The sequence below is a fragment of the Callospermophilus lateralis genome, chromosome 7 (genome assembly GCF_048772815.1).
Source record: "Callospermophilus lateralis isolate mCalLat2 chromosome 7, mCalLat2.hap1, whole genome shotgun sequence".
NCBI lineage: Eukaryota > Metazoa > Chordata > Mammalia > Rodentia > Sciuridae > Callospermophilus > Callospermophilus lateralis.
Window position 1 is genome coordinate 52,854,004 of NC_135311.1, and position 16,911 is coordinate 52,870,914.

Consider the following 16,911-nt stretch of genomic DNA (forward strand, 5'->3'; position numbering starts at 1 on the left):
CTTACCACATTTTAAGTTTTTTTGAAAGATTATTTTAACACATATTAGCAATGTTACTCTGGTAAGGTTATTAGACTCTGGCTTCATTTTCTTCTATCTAAAATGGGAATTATAATATTACCACATACATAATCATATTCTGTCCAACAGAAGTTTGTTCCAACACATCATTTTTGAGAATTATAATGGTTAATCTGAATTGTCAACTCGATTGATTGGATTAACAGATCCTGAAAATTAAGAGGCTTCTGGTTGTGTCAATGAGAGTATGTCTAGGAATGATGGGCATGTGAAATAGTGAACTGATGTGGAGATCCTTCCTAAACATGGACAGCACGATCCAATAGGAATAAAAATTGGAAGAACAGGGAAGCAGCAGCAGATGCAAGCTCCTTTCTTCTTGAATGGGTTCTTGATTGCTGTTATGATCACCTGAGGTCATCAGACTCGTCTCCTTCACTTTTCCAAAGCAGACTCTGCAGTGATTCTCCAGGGAGTTTCCAGAAGCCTTCAGTCTCTGGGGTAGCAGATCCCTCTTGTTCCCAGGCTTCAGCTTCTTGGACTACATAGTAACTGGTTCCTCCAGCTCTCCTGCCTGCAGATAGCCATCATGAACTATCCAGCTCTGGTCGGTTATGTAAGCCAATCTAATAAATTCCCTTTTTATAATCATATTTCCTATTGATTCCATTCCTCTAGAGAACCTTGACTAATACAGAAATTAAAAAAGACTTTAACTCAAATATAAATTTTTAAATATTTATTAACTAAAATTGGTTTCACTTTTATTGGTAGGCCTAAGAAATTGCTCCACATAAAACTATTACAAAAACAAAATTATTTCTGAAAAATAAAAAAAAATATGTTACATGTATATGTGCACTTTAAAGCAAAATGAAACATTTAAAATGGTTAACTGAGCATTAAAAATAACATAAACAATAATTATCCTTGTTATATTTTTGCATAATTTAACTATCATTTCACTGCTATTATTTCTAAAGCACATGTTTTCAGCATGCATTTTGATTTAATTTTTCATAAAACTGCATACAATTATCCTCAAAATTACATTTGTAGTCAATAAATTAGACATTCTTGATAATTTCAATGAACTCTTCCAATTGGGGCAATATTCAAAATTATTCTCCATAAACTCAAACTTTTCTAAAATTGAATAATGGGCATTAGCCTTAAATAAAGAAAATATATGTTACCATAATGGTATCCTTATTGTGGGTGTTCAATAGAAATTCTTTCATAAAAATTTTATAGTTCAATAATCCTGTGTATTTATATTTATAAATTTTGTATAATTACAAAGTAGTAGAATATTATAGTTTGGATTGTAAGTTATCCATATACTATAACAAACTACTTGTGCATGTCTGCTCTGTGGTTTTCCTAATTTATCAATAAATTATGTTGTTTTTTTTTTATACATTGTGCTACACAAAATTTGTAGTCATATTATCATCATGAACAAAATTTGTACCTTCAAAAAAATTTTTTTTGTACCGGGGATTGAATTTAGGGTGCTTCACCTCCGAGCCACATCCCCAGCCATTTTTAAAAAATATATTTTGTTTAGAGACAACGTCTCACTGAGTTGCTTAGCACCTTGTTTTTGCTGAATCTGTCTTTAAACTCTCGATCCTCCTGCCTCAGCTGGGATTACAGGTGTATAACCACACTGCCTGACTACTTCAATGTGCTTTTTTTAAATGGACTAGCAAGAGTATTCAAAATAACATATTTCATTTGAAATAGAATGAACTTCCAAGTTTTAACTTAAATTTCATTAATCAAATTAAAAATAAGTAAAATGATATTTGGATTGTAGCTAAATTGTCTATTCAACATTTGATGACACATGCTTCTATGAACTTCTGCTATGGAAATGACAAATATGTATGTTTAATTATGTGTGAAGTTCTTGTACTATAGGAGTGACATATTAATAGTTACCACTTCATTCCTTCTATCTACACAGAAATCTCATCATCATGGCAAGATTAATTTACAATAATCTTTTGATCTAAATGAAAAGTCATGTCTCACAAAATGACTCATACAGGCATCTTCTGCTGCTATATGTGTTGCATCATCATCTTTTAACCCAGTCTTTGTAGACTGTTAATTTGGATATTTATTTTTGTTGTCTCTAAAAAAATAAATGTATAATATTTTATAAATTAAATATATGTAATTAGATAGATAGACAGATACACACACATATATAAAAGAATTTACCATTCAACTATTTTTGGTGTACAATCAGTGGTATAAAGTACAACCACAGTGTTGTACAACCATAACCTCTAGCCTTTTCCAAAAGATTTTTCACCATCCCAAACAGAATCTCTTTAGCAATTAAATAATTTCCCACTATCCTAATTTTTAAAAATAAAGTTAAAATTATTATTATTATCATTATTATTTGGTATAGGCAGAGGCTTTCTACCACTGAGCCACATCCCCAATCTAATTTTGCATTTTATTTGAAGACAGCTTTTGGTAACTTTTGTTCTACTTTTTTTTTTTTTACGAATTTGCCTATTCTAAGTATCACATATAAATGGAATCATATAATATTGGGCTTTTATACATAGTTTATTTCACTTAATATCATATACTTAAAGTTAATCCATGTTGTAACTCATATATTTAGAGCAAACATATTGTATGTATCAGAATTCATAACAATTTTATACAGAAAATATTCAGTAATAATTTCTAAAGTAGCTAATCATATTGAAATTATTTCATAACTTGAAATCACAAATTACTATTTTTCATGTATTTGCATGTCTTAAAATAATAGTTTACAACATAATAGTACATAGAAAATTATGTTCTACATAGGATTTTATTAAAATTGTTATAGTTTTTTCTACTTTTAAAAGGTTCAAATAATAATGTATGCTTTTTATTTATTTTTACAGTGTAATATAATATTATATATTTCAATAACATTCCAATGACCTTTACCATGTAGACATTAAATAATGGCAAATTCTAATTTAAGGTAATAATAATTTTAAAAAAATAAAAATTTTAAAAAATTAAGACAATAACATAAACATTTAACATTTAAAGTTGTTGTTGTTGTTATTGTTGTTGTTGTTATTATTATTATTATTATTATTTTGGTACCAGGGGTTTTTCTACCACTGAGCCACATCCCCAACCTCATTTTGTATTTTATTTAGAGACAGGGTCTCATTGAGTGCTTAGCACCTCACTTTTTCTGAGGCTGGCTTTGAACTCACAATCCTCCTGCCTCAGCCTCCCAAGCCGCTGGGATTACAGGCGAGCACCACCACGTCCAGCAAAAGTTTTTATTCTTAAAATTCTAACATATATGATGTATTAATTCCCTTAGTAGTCTAGAATTTTATTTCATAACTAATATAATGACATAAAACACTTTCTTTCTTTTGAGATTTATCCTTATCAAATTTTAAGATTGGTTCCAAAAGTATCTTATATATGTTATTTCATATAAGACCATTTCCTTTTTTAAGGATAAAAATATCTCGAGTCCATGCTCTGACTTTAGATTCGTCATTGAGGTCATTTTGCTTTTGGTAATTTATATTTTAAATCAATTAAGTTCTGATTTCATTTAAAGTATTCCACAACATTTGCATCTTTTTTCTCTCTTCGATTCCTCTGTTAGAGTATTTTTAAAAACTATAGCCTTTAGCAAATATTCAAACATAAGATAGTATTATGGGAAATGATAGTACACTATGAAGTAATATTCAAAAAACTAACATTTGCCTACTCTAGAAAGGTAATAGCACTAAATAGTATCACATCTCAAAATTGCCAATTTTGCTTTCCAAACTTGTTTCTTGGTGCACCACTTACATTTCTTGGAACACCATAATATGTGTTATATATTTTATATATTTTAATATTATAAACACTCCTTAAAAAAAAACCAAGAATGATTCACCATGAGCAGCAGATAGGACCAAGAACACTTATAAAATGACAACTTCAAGCCAAGACTGACTGACAAGACCATGACCACTTATTTATCGTATTCCAGACCCACTTCCATCAGGCTAAATGACTGCCTTTTATGTATCCAGAATCAGAAATCCATAGCATCTCCAGTTCTCATATTCTATGATTGCACAATGACCCATCAACACAATTAGACACAGAAGTAAAAATCAGCTAATTTTCCAACCTGCCTGAAACAAAAGATGAGATTGTACATTAGATTATGTATTCATTTTACTTTCAGGTGGTTAAACTCAAAAAAAAATATATTGCCTAAGGAGACTACACACTAATCTATCTTTAAGGTTTGAAAGATTGAATCATGCCATCATTTAAATGCTTCCACATCACCTGAGGAAAGAAAATCAGATGATCTCAATGCTACTTTGATCCTTGCAAAATGCTGGGGTTTTAAAACTAGGATTAACTCATGAAACCTTGGCCACTGGCTGTTAGCATCATGATACTCAGAGGCCGGTATGGGTCCTCTGCCGTTTCAGGTTCAGTCATTGAGAAAGAGAAAAAGGTCAGATTAAGGTGTCATCCAAAAGCACAAATAATAATAACACAGACATTAATTGGCTTAGGTGTATTTTAAAATTCATACAATTTTTATCTATGTAAAATGTGGTCATTATTTTTAAATTACTGTATTCAGAAAGTAAGTTATTAAGGTTGTGACCAATTGTAAAGGTCACAAATTTACAAAATGTAAAGAAACTACAGCAAAATTCAAAATGGGCATATTAGTACATGAGCAGAGCATATTTTCAAGTTCTTGATATGCTTGGCCTCTATCCCACACCACTAATTACTTCTCAGCTCAAATGAGCAAATCGTTAGTGATTTACTTTGCAAGAGGTGAAAAGATATGTTTCTTTTTTTTTTCCTTGTGGAAAATTGTCTGCATTATACTGCAATGCTGAGCGGTTTATTTTTAGCAGCATGTCTCCTCAGACATTTTATGGTAGCATGGGGAATATTAAATGTATGATTAATAAATAATTACAACTGTGTGTCCACTCTTCAACTCATATTCAAAAGGAGTTTTGATTATGTAAGGCATTTGAGAGAAGTTCTGAAAAGAATATATTTATACATTTTAATTTAGATTTATTCCAGAGTTAAAGTACAAATATTTACATATTCTATGCATACTTTACATATAAAATTATTTTAACTGTTATCAGTATACAGCCACCTCCAGGGAGAAATGGCAGTGAAGAACTTAGCAGCAGGAAAACATAGTAAACAACAATTTAGAACAGAAGGTAAAGAGTACCATAAACAAAGAGAATCTGAAATTAGAGAATTTTTAATTAGGCAGAATTTGATCACTCAGCTGGAATTTGTGTGTGTTACCAGAGCCGGAACATTTTGTTGTTATGGAAAGTGCTTTCAGATATTTCATTAACAAACCGAGCAGAAAATCCCATTTTAGTCTTATCCACAGCCTTTCTACCTATCTAAGAGAATAATGCAGTTTGAGCTTGGCTTATTCATCATTGTAGAGGTACTGGCATGATTACATCATTTGCAGTGTGGAAAAGTCATAGTGAGCCTAAGTCCTAAATTTTCTGGGGGAAGCCCCAAATTTTCATTTGATCAAACCCACATGTCAGATTCCAAAGTTAAGATCACAGCAACTATGAAACAAATACCAAAAAACAAAACAAAACAAAACAAAAAAACCTGAGGATGGATAAGACACTTTAAATTTCTACTCTACCCTCAGTGTATGAAAAAAATAAATAAATAAATCTCTTAAGTAACAGGAGTAGCCCCCATTTACTACCCCGTCTTTATGCAAAAGCGTGTATGCTAAAATGCTAGACAGTCCTCATTCCATGACTTAACTAAGATTAAGCAGAATGGCATGACAATTAAAATTACAGACTGGGTATCAGTTCGCTTGGATTTGAATCCCAGCTCTGCTAATCCCACATTTGTGACCCAAGGCAAACTTCTGTGCCTCAGCTTCTTCATTTGTAAAGCAGGTTGGACAATAAAGGTCATTTCTACAGAATTGTTATATGAGCATTTAATGCGTGCATGTAAATGACATAGAACAGTAAATGTGATATATGCATTTATTATATAAAAACATATTAGAAAAGATAGCAGAAGATTCCTGGTCTGCTATTAATTTGGTTTTTCAGCTGCCATTTCCTCTTTGTATAGTTTATAACACCTTGAGAAATGGGTTTTATTCTGTGTAACTAGGAGAAAACAGAAACTGAGACTCAGAAACTTGCCTACAATCTCATTTGGTAAGTGACACCAATATTTAAATTATTCTGTGTCTAATTTCCAATCCGTGCATTCTAAACCTCTGCTTCCCCAGGATCCCAAGAGATTTTGCAAGATGTTTATATTATTCTATTATAACATCTCTTAATCCCACCTTCATTTTCTGCAATATGTGTGTGTGTGTGTGTGTGTGTGTGTGTGTGTGTGTGTAGCAAACATGATTTGAGGAACAAAATGGTTGAAAAGCAAACCTTCTTGTTTGCTTTCTCTCTATAAAGATTAGCCTTTAGAAAACTGGAATCTAGACCAGACAGCTTCTGTGCATATTATTGCCTATGCCATGATCTGGGTGAGTTGGGCTTAGTCTCTTTCTGTCTCAGTTACCTTTTCTGTAAGCAGCATAATAGTACTTAATGCAGAAAAATATTTAAGTATTAAATCAGTTAATAAAAAAAGCATTAAAATAGTGCCTGGCACATAGGAAGCATATAGAAATGCTTATCATTAATACATCATCATAACTTCTACTAATCTTGCTCCTCCTGCTACCTTTACATGGGAGGTTTGGGGTAGACCAGAGGACAGGTATAGAATAGAAGCAGGTAGATGTAATCATGTCCTACAGAAACGGTGAATGTATCTCCAGCTCTCATTCAAAGAGAAAGACAGTCCACCTGTCAAAAGGAATTGAATTCTCCCTCCTCACAAACTATTGCTGTAGTGTATAGAAAGACACTGATCCCTCCAAAAAGAAAAACTGAAGTTGTTGATCTTAGAGATGCAATCATCTGGGGATTATAAAGGTCCAACAATAAGCAAGAATGTTTATAAGGAGCAAAGCCATCCACAGAAATCAGTTGTGAAAGAATCAGTGCCTAATAACTAATTTTTGAGTAAGTACATTAAAAAAAAAGAAAGAAAAGAAAATGGAAATTTAATGGAATATGTCTGGCTAAACTGGATGAATGAGAACAATGCTATCTGAGGAAGGAAGTGCAGACTAAAATTCAGTCATACCCTTCGCTATGCCTTTTCAAAGTTCAGTAGCCTATGAGTGAAGAGGAAAAGATAAGTTGATCTCAAAACTCTTGTATAGCCTTGGAAGTTTGCTATAAGTGTACAAACAGTACATAGCTTTCAGTACACAACGTAGCCTTAACAGTATTTCAATATGCTTAGAATCCTAAATGAAATGAGTCCCTTCAGGACATGAAAAGGAGAATTTCTGGAATTGGCTGGATCCTATTCAGCTCTTAGATTTGAGACCCTAGTGCTCAGAATGTGCAAACTAAGTAGCCTTTTCAGTATTCTCTCTTAAGAAGGCTTATTTCTGGGTGGGCTCTTCTTAGATTGGTCCTGGTAGGGCTTTATTTCCCATTTGCTTTTACCTTTGTTTTCAGCAGAGGGAAGAACTTGAATAGATTTGTTAGGAGACTCAGTGAATGGGTCGCTAAGAGGATTGTAGATTTTAATAGACTCTTCTCTTTCCTTCCCACGCAGCTTGCAGTTTCCTAAACCCCTAAGTTTGAAGGATTTGAAACAGAACTTTAAATATTATAGAGCTGAATCATCAAAGGGTTTTTAACTTGCCACTGGATGAAGGACAGAAAGAAAGGACCATCTGATCTAATGTCATGAATTCTTAGCAGTTAGGATGGTTCCCCTGGAGCAGAACAGAGAAAAACAGGAAAGGAAATGCTTAATTGAACCAAAATAGGCTGCTATGACATACATGGAAATCAAAGCTTTAAAACGGCAAATTAAAATAAAGAGTAAAGAAAGCAAAGGTGATTTTAACTTTCTTTCCTGGAGGCAGCTATCTAGAGCAATGGCACCCAGATGCTAGGAAAAGCACTGGTCCAATAACATTTTCAACATTCCCCTGCAAGGTAAGGACAAAGCAGTGAATTTTTCATTAAGTGTAATTTATTCAATTTAAAGGCATATACTTTATTCTGGGAGTGTGTTCCACCAACTTTTTTTTTTTTTGCATTAAAATATCCCCTTTTGGAAGACATGGTGATAATGTATGATAGTTTTTTTATTGTTATTTTTATTTCATTGCCCCTATTGATCAAATTACAGGTCAGCAACACTACATTGTTCCCCACTCAAGAAAGAAAAAATGTTATGTCTTACGAAAAACAAAAGTCTGAGGCCCAACAAACTGTCAGTTCTCTTCAAGAGGGTGCAAGGAAATTACCTTGGAAGCAGTTTCAAAATAGATGTTGTTCCTACTCTCTATTGTGAGCTCTTGGGGAAGAAATGTGGCAGGAGAAGAAGGAGATGTGTATTTTTAAATAAAAATCTGATAAATACCCTAATTGACATCCACTGCTGTCAGGAGAGAATGACCAACTGTCATCCTTAGAAGACCCAAATCTTCCTTACTTTTTTATATTCCTTAAATTTATTCACCTCTGTGGACAGGAGAGAAGTAGTTTATAACGGATTTCCAAAATAAGATGAATAATATTTCAGGAGACAAGTTTCTATGCTCCACATAAAAAGATCTTTGAAGGAGAAGCTTCAAGAAAATGACAGTTCTTTCATAAAGAAATCATAATATTAAGACTCTAGGGATAGAGCAAATATATTCTTGACTATGGTGGAAAGCTAAATAAAGTCCTTGAGCTAATTTTAATGGAAAAGTTTCTATACACAAACCGAATAAGTAGACAGATTCTATAAATATATATTTCTTGAGCTCTAAAAAGCTACATGGAGGAATCCTAAAACAAATATTCAAACTTTGCAAGATGGGTGAATGTATAAAAGTAAATCTATACTTCTTTAACACTGTAGGCAAAAATAAAATGTTTAAGATACTGAATCCTCTCTATCCTTGCAGAGATCACAGTCTAATATAATCCTTTTGCTCAAATAAGTTGATTTTCTCACTAACCTAGGTATGAATGTATGTGAATACACACACACACACACACACACACACAAATAAACTTATTTAGCATTCTTTTTATGATGTTATTTTGACTAATGCTGTGCCCTGTCCTTCCCCTCTCCTCCTCTCCTCACCCCCATGCCAGAATAAAATATGTCTCAACTGCTCATCCTATGTAAATCCTGCTCATTTTCTAATGCCTCTCTTGTTTATGCAAACAGTGATCACAGAACATTGCCAGGCACTTGCTTGGTCCAAAATACCATGAAGAGCAATTACAGGTTTTAAGCAGATTTATGTTTTAGAATCAAGACAATGGTGTGAAATATGACTTGGAAGAAATCCTGAATGGAAGCAGTGAAATTCATTAGGTGGCTATTGTAATAAATCTAGGACAATGATTGTCAAAGAGTAGTTCTCAAACCAACAAAATCAGAATCACCTGGCAAGTTGTTAGAAATGCAAATTTTTATGCCCCATTTCAAATCTATTGAATCACAAACTACAGACTCTGACCCAATCATCTGTATTTTAGCTAAGGCACACTGAAGTTTGTTAACCACCAACTTAGGACACTAGTGATGGAGACAAGATTAGTGGTAGAAAGTATGTTTTCCAGATGTTGCAGAACTAAAATACAAGATGACTGACTAAATTATAAAGAACAAGTGAAATAAAATTTTGAGGTATAATTATAATTGTATGATTGATGCCTAGTACAGTCTTTCACAGATATAATACAATCACATACCAGTTTAGGGATGGTCAGTATAGGAAGCGGGATTGCTTGTTTCACATAGGGATGCATGGATTCTGAAATACCAAACATTCAAACGGAAGTGTCTAGAATGTAGTATTAAAGACATCAGAATATACAAAAAAAGGATTAAGCTATATATTACTCAGAGTTCTTCAGAAAGATAGAATTAATAAGAGATGTACATAGAAAGATAAAGGAGGATTTATTGGAGGAATGGGTAGCTGAGAGGTCCCACATAGGTTGGAGACCCTAACATACCTGCAGTCTGGCTCAGTCCATATCTGAAAGCCTCAGAACCAGGGAGGCCAAAGGTCTAGCTGTCTTTTAGGTTGAAAGGCTGAGAACCTAAGGAGGAAGCTACTGGTATAACCCTGGATTACAAGGCCAAAAAGCCTGGAAATCTGATGTCCATGGTAGGATACAAGTGTGTCCCACTCCTAGGAAGAAAGAACCAATTTGCCGCCTAAACTTATTCTTTCCAGACCCCCAGCTAATAGGATGGTGTCCACACACACACTTTCTCACCTGCTCCACTCATTCATATACTACATACTGGAAATAACCTCACAGACATACCTAAAATGATACTTTTACAGAGTTCTGGTTATTCTTTAATGCAGTAAAATTGACCCTTAAGATTAAGCACCACAAGATAAAAAGTGATTTTAGAAATCATTCAAGTTGAAGAGTCATATGATCAAAGGAAGTCAACCAAGGCTAATATGAGAAGTAAAGAAGACTGGAATTGGGACCTAGAAAACACTAACCTTCAAAGAACAGCAAGAGGTGGAGCAAGATGGTGGCTGAATGAGATCCTACAATGACCTTCTCACAAACACACCCAATGAATAGCTATTCTCATACCAAACTACTTTCACAAGAGCTGAAGGCCAAGTGAGAGAGCACAGTGCCTGGGTTTTGTATAACAGAAAGAAAATATGCACCGATAAGAGCAGGAAGCAAAGAGTTGCTGTATCACCTCTTCCTCAACTCCCTCAACTCCAAGCAGTCCAGCATGGAGAGAGACACCTTCCAGCTGGGAGAGGAAGAAAGAATTAAGCCCAAAGTTTAGATATGAAATCTAGTATCAGGACTACCACCTTGAAACCAGTTCCCAAGACCCAGTGTTGGGTGAAGCTCAACAGACTACTCCCAGGTTGCTACAGTAAGAGTCAACCTCTGGAACTATATTAGACAAGTGGCCAAGGGACTGTTTCTCAAAATCTGACTTCAATCAAAAGCAGCAGAGTGGGGAGCAAGACTCAACACGCTGGGGAGAAGGGCACAGAAGGGCCCCTTTGTCTCTCTCTCTCTCTCTCTCTCTCTCTCTCTCTCTCTCTCAGTACTGTGCCTTGGAACTCAATACTGAGTACACTTGCTCAGTGAGATAAAGAATCATACAGAAACCAAACGTCTCTATACCCAACCAACAGCTCACCCAAAATGTTGTCTCTGAATGTGCTGCAACTATGGGGTAGTGAACTGCATCCTGGTGGGATATATGAGTGTTTCAGCCCGAAACACTGCTGGCTTTGGAGTAGGTCTGGGACACATCACCCCACCCCATGCCCAATATTGTATAGGACTTGCCACTTTGAGATTTAGGTGCAACCCAGATTAGATCATTCTTAGTGGCCAGGGGACTCACTCCAACACCCCTCCTCCAACTTCAGACAACACACCTGTCACCAGAACAGCACCCACAGATGGCACTCGGTAACTGCCCTGTACTAGTCAGAGACCCATATCCCAGTGGAATTAACTCCTGTTTCAGCCTGTATCACCACCAGCTGTAGCAGGGGGCTGCAGGTGCTTCTGTGCAAGCCTGAGGGTATGAGGCTCAGTTGCAAACCAGCCTACTGTTGCCTTGAAGGCCAAGGAACTGCCTTCACTAACACTGTCCCAACCTCAGGCACCACAATGTGAAGTAAGACTCCATTCACTGGAGGTGTGTGGAGTAGTAAACACAGGACTTCCCTGTGTTATGATTGGTGTCTGACTTTTCCCCAAAAGCTCGGGTGTTGAAGATTTGGTCCCTAGCTGTTGGTGCTATTGGAAAGTGATGCAAACTTCAGGAAGTAGTGCCAAGTTGAAAGAAGAGCTCACTGGGGTCATGTCCTTGAAGGATATATCTTGTCCCCCTTCCCTTCCCCCGCCTCTCTCCCTCCCTGCCTCCCTCCCTCCTTTCTGGCTCCCTTGAGCTTAGAAGCTTTATTACACCACACATGCTTCCCACCATAATGTTCTGTCTTGCCATAGGCCCAGAATCAATGGAGCCAATTAACCATGGACTGAAACATCTGAAATCATGAGCCAAAATAAATCTTTCCTCCTCTATGATAATTTTCTCAAGTAGTTTGTCACAGTAATGGAAAGCTAATACACCCTTGAACTCAGTGCTAGGCCGAAATAAATGAAACCGAATAAATGAATTCTTATCTCAACCATCTCAAGGCCACTGTCCACAAACAGTATCTTGAACAGCCTCAGAGCCAGGTGGACACATTGGGACCAAGTCTATAGGACTGGTATTCCAGCCACTATCACATGTGCCTGGTCGCAGCAGTCTTAGGCCAGCAATCCATAGCATTGTAGGTCTTGGTCCTACCCAGTGCTGCACTGGTCCTAGCAGGTTTAGATTCAGGGTGTGACAGTGTTGTGGCACTGGGGACACACACATGCCACAGGAACTTGGATCTGGTTCTTCAATCCTGACTACAAGCCAGTGTCTGTGGACAAGGTGTTTGTGCCTACCCCAAGGGAAGACTTGTCCAGGATGGAAACCCTCTCTAGATACTCCCTCAGTCCATAACAAGCTACAAACCTGGGCTTGGGTCATTCTTTTATGTTAAAACAACAGCAACACAGCCAAAGTAGATTTTCAGAAAATCTCGACGTAAGGCTCCATCTAGTAACTAAATACAGGAAGTGATTTCAGGATCAGGGAAAATGAAATTTCTGAAGAGACAGTCACAAATAAATCTAGATAACAATAAAATGAACAACTAAACATTCAATATGCAGACAATGTCACTGACCAACAATCATGGAGAACTTTCAGGGGACTGTGACCTCAATTAATGATCAAAGTAAGGTTCTGGAGACTAACTAGGTTGTAGTTAGTATTGACAAGGTCTCCAATGTAGAATTTAAAACAGCTGTGATAAGGAAACTCAATGAGCTTCCTGAAAACACAGAGAAAGGAATCAATATTTTAGCACAGAAACTTAACAGAGAGATAGAAGCAACCTTTAAAAAATAAAGCTGAGAACTTTAAGCTAAAATATACACTCACTAAGTAAAATTAAAAACATAAATAGAAAAGAAAAATCAAAGAGAAGAAAGAATCAGTGAGCTCAAAAACAGGCTATTTGAAAATACACAAAGGAGAAAAAAGAATGAAGAAGAATGTAAAAAACCAAAAGAGATTTTTGGACAGCATTAAAAGAACATATATTTGGGTTATTGGGGTTCAAGAGAGATCAGAGAAGGCCAAAGATGTAGAAAGAAAGCTTATTCAAAGGGATAATAACAGAAAACTTCTCAGACCTGGAGAAGGATATTTATATCCAGGTACAGGAAGGTCAAAGATAACCAGCTTTAATTCAACCAAGCTTATCCCAGGATATATTATAATCAGACTTTCAAAGATGAAATATAAAAAGAAGATTCTCAAGGACTCAAGAGAAAATAAACAAATAACACACAAGGGTGTTTCATGTGCCTAACGGCACACTTCTCAGAAGAAACCATACAGGCCAATAGAGTGGCATGAGATTTGCACACTACCAAAGGAAAAAAAACAGCCAACAAAGAGTACTATACCCAGAAAAGTCATCCTTTAGAAATAAAGAAGATATTCAGAATTAAAAGAAAATAAAATCATTGCATCTGCAAGTAAATGGACAGGAGAATTTAATGTAAGTGAAGTTAGCCAATCCCCTCAAAAACCAATGTTTTCCAAGATTTAAAGATGCTGATTCATAATGTGGTAGGGGGGAGGGGGAATGGGAGAATTAGATGAACTCTAGATAGGGCAGAGGGGAGGGAGAAAAAGGGAGGGGTATGGGGAAGGAAAGACAGTGGAATGAGATGGGCATCATTATGCTAAGTACATGTATGAAGACACAAATGGTGTGACTCTACTTTGTATACAACCAGAGATAAAAAAAAAATTGTGTTCTATTGTGTAATATTAATTGTAATGCATTCTGCTGTCATATATAACAAACTAAAAAAAAAAATAGGTCTCTTTCATGTTTAGAAGTGACCCCCAACTATGTACTTTGAAATGCCAAGAAAGAAAGGAAGGAAGGAAGGAAGGAAGGAAGGAAGGAAGGAAAGAAGGAAGAGAAATTAAGAAGAGATGAAGGTGTTCCCAGAGAAAGAAAAGCTGGGAGACTATATCTACACCAGACCTGTCATTCAGGAAATGCTAATGGAAGTTATTCAAAGAGAAAGAAAAAGATGTTAATGAGTAAGAAGAAAACATTGCCCTGATATCATAAACACAGTACACAAACCGTTCGTGCCTTTACTAAAAAATAAAACAATTAATAATGATAATGCCTATATTAATATGATACAAGATAGGCAATACAGAAAGATGCACAATGGGACATCAAAACTACAAAAAAATGGGAATGAATGCAGTACAAGTGTAGGGTTTTCTCATTAGTCATTTTATCTTTCATGTTTCTTTTTTATCTATATATTTTGTTGCTATCATTGCAAAAACCTGTTACAAGCAAAAGATGTTTATGATAAGCCTCATAATAAGCACAAAGAAAAAAAATCTGTAATAGACAAACCAAAAATTATAAGCAAGGAATCAAAATATACTATTATAGTACATCAACTACCCACAAAGGGAGACTATACAAGGGGGATAAAGGAAAAATGAGTTACAATAAAATTATAAAATAGTTTACAAAAATGCCTGTAGTACAACCTTATCTATCAATAATTATCTTGAATTTAAGTGAATTAAATTCTCATTAAAAGTCATAGTGACTTAATGGATAAAAAAATAATAAGACCGAACTACATGTTGCCTATAAGATACTCACTTTGCCTCTAACAGATAGATCTCAATTAAACAATCTGACACTGTGTCTCAAGGAATTAGAAAAAAAAAAAAGGCAAACCCAAAAAATTAGTAGAGGGAAAGAAATAGAAATAAATGAAACAAAAGTATAAAAGATCAAAGAAATAAAAACCTGTTTTTTTGATAGTTTTAATAACCATAAAACATTAATGAAAAATATTGAAGATTGTCCTCCTCAAATGGAATGGTGTGTTCATGGATTGGAAGAAGCAATATCACTAAAATATCAATACTAACCAAAATGATCTAGAATTTCAATGCAATCTTTATCAAAATATCAATGGTATTTGTGTTAGTTCATTCTCTGTTGCTATGACAAAATACCTGTGAAAATCAACTTAAAGAGGAAAAAATTCATCTTGGATGATGGTTTCAGTCCATGGTCACTTAGTACCATCACTCTGGGTCCCCAGGGAGGCAGAACATCATGGTAGAAAGTGTGTGTGGAGCCGAGCTGTTCACTTTGTGGCAACCAGGAAGTAGAAAGAGAAGTGCCCAAGAACAAGATAAACCCTTCAAGGACATGCTCCCAGTGTTCTTCCCTTCTTCAGTTTCCACCACCTAAAGATGAAAGAATGACATTCCACGGCCTGAACATTGGCTGTGACAAACAAGACTTCATCCAGGTGACCATGATCCATGCCGACAATCAAATCGTGTTGAGATGATGGATCCTTGGTACTACACAAGAAGATGCACACCTCACTTTTGTGATCTTCGTCTACAAAGCCAATAAGCACAGTCTGACCGTGAGGGAAAGATCAGGAGAATTCTTACAGAGTATCATTCTGCAATGTATCTGTAGTCTCCAAACTGCTATGAAATCAAAAACAAGGCAAGGCAGGGAAACTGTCACAACCAGGATGTATCTAAAGAGAAATGGTCAACCATCGTAATGGTTCATCCTGCCTGGGATCCTGGAGCAGAAAAAGAGGATTAGGTGAAAACTGAGAAATCGGAATAAAATATCAACTTTTGTTAACAATGAATTTGTTGAGGGTAGCTGCTGTCTCAGCTTTCCTTTTAGGTCTGACATAAGTTGTCTAAAAATCTAGTCACACAGTGTCTCCTTTGGCCCAGTTCAAACTTCCCCTCTACGGGGGTTTACATAATTGTGCACTTGTTCTTCATTCCACTGACCAAAATAAACAGCACACACCATAGCTGCTGAAGAGGGTGAAACCTCAGGGTCCACCTGAGAGTCAAGTGAGTATGCTGCCAGCTCTCTTTGTTTCCTTTAGCCCATCCACAACCCACAAGGGAATGTCTTAGGGGCTTTGTCACTTAGGAGAAATACTTTCCTTCTGTTTTATTCATCGTGGTTTCACTTTGTCATTGTCACACTTGACTAACAGACATGAACCTAACCTTCCCCTGGGTCGGGGATCCCCTAGTAAATATCTCTCTTGGCTTATGATCATTCTCAAGAGAGTGACCTCAAGACCCAAATAGAAAGAAATTATAGCAATAATATACAGGGAATCTCTGTACTGTCTTGGGCTTTTTTTTTTTTCTTTCTGTAAATCGAAAACCAATCTAAAGCACAAAAATATCATTTTAATGAATTCATTAAGGATGAGAAAGCTGATAAGGAAAGGACAGTGGTCAGAGGGATAGAAAGGGCGAGACAGTTATTTTTCATTGTCCACCCGGCTGCCAGAGAAGTTCCAAGACAAGAAAGACAGGTGTGAGGAGCAAAAGGATCCCCAGTACCTTTGCCAATTGCATGAGTCAGGGGAGACAGAGCACACTCAACAAATCTGCCAAAGCAGATTCATTACTCACAGAGGCAGCAGTGATAAACAGAAGACTGGGATCCATGGTAAGCCGGTCCCCCAAGGCTCAGTAAAGCTGCTCAGGGTGGATGAGCCTCAT